The sequence below is a fragment of the Aquarana catesbeiana genome, linkage group LG08 (genome assembly GCF_042186555.1).
Source record: "Aquarana catesbeiana isolate 2022-GZ linkage group LG08, ASM4218655v1, whole genome shotgun sequence".
Taxonomy (NCBI): Eukaryota; Metazoa; Chordata; class Amphibia; order Anura; family Ranidae; genus Aquarana; species Aquarana catesbeiana.
In genome coordinates this window covers 287,500,378-287,501,878 of record NC_133331.1, presented here as the reverse complement: position 1 = coordinate 287,501,878, position 1,501 = coordinate 287,500,378, and positions in this window count along the sequence as shown.

Below are 1,501 nucleotides of genomic sequence, written 5' to 3'. Positions count from 1 at the left end.
CTGAGGCTCATTCTCATACTGGAGGGTTAAAAGTACGTTGGGTGGAATAATTTGATTACTTACGGAATTTTATTTTTTATTGTATTTGCTAAAATGGTGGCACAGAGGACAATGCTCCTTATGCTTAAACATATAAGCTCATTATTAGGACCCTTTTCTATGAAGGATTGGAGAGGGGAGGAGGTGAGCCCGTCAATTTTTTTGTAGACGAGGTAGAAGGCATGCTCGATAGGCAGGGACGTTACACTTCAGGTTTTTTTTTCGTACTTATTGCCGTTTGCACTTCACAGGGTACAAATGGAGCCAATGCACTTCAGGGGAAAAGCACCCACCCTTCATCAGGGCTGAGGTGGCGGATGAATTGCCCACTTGCCAACGTCACTGGACTTCAAGCTGTTATACTGGGATGGTGCCTGCAGGCATCACCCCGGTACCGTTTTATAGAACTGTTGGTTGGCTCTCTTGTAAAAGCAATCTTAACAGCTTACTAGCCGCTGGATTGCTTTTACAAGCATCAGGAGAGGTTGTCCAACACCCCACCACCACCACCACCATCTTCCATGGCATGGCTTTATCATGATCTCCCGTTGCACTGGAGGTCCCTGATCGACTGGATTGCCTTTGTTGGGCTCTATTATATAGTAGCCTGGAAGTGATGACATCACTTCCGGGTTACCAGGCCGTCAACGGCGAAGCCTCCGTCACAGGCGCCATTTTTAAAAATGAATAGCATTCGATCACACCAATCTTGATGTGATCAAATGCTTTTAAGTGCAGAAGAGGGATTTGGGGTCTTATTGACCCCGGATCTCTCCATAAAGAGTACTTGTCACTGCATATTGCTGTCACAAGGGATGTTTACATTGCTTATAACAGCACTAAAAGTGTTATAAAAAAAAAAAAAAAATTCAAGAGACAGTGTAAAAAAATAAAACCTTTAAGTGCCCCCGTGCTTGCCCGCAAAGGCGAACGCACACGTCAGTCCCACACGCACGCAAACAGATCGTCCCACGCGTGAGGTATCACCGTGAACGTCAGATCATGGGCAGTAATTTTAGCACCAGGCCTCCTTTGATAGTAAAATTTGCCTCGTTTGATGCTGTTGCACGAGTGTGTGCAATTTTAAAGCATGACATGTTTAGTATCTATTTATTTATCGGCGTATAACACGCACTTTTTTCCCCTTAAAATCAGGGGGAAATCGTGGGTGCGTGTTATACGCCGATCCCCCACTGACTGTGAGCGGAGGAGCGAGCGCCGCCGACATACATACAGTACACTGGGCTAGGTTCGGCTAGCTCCGCTCACAATCACACCCAGTCCCGCCCTATGATGGACATAACACAGGGACTGGGCGTGACTGTGAGCGGAGCTAGCCGAACCTAGCTGAGTACACTCGGCTATATATGTATACAGGACTATGAGAGGAGCCGAAAGCAGCCGAGAGACACAGGACCAGCTCTGTGTCTCTCGGCGGCGCCATATTTAAAAACTGCAGTGT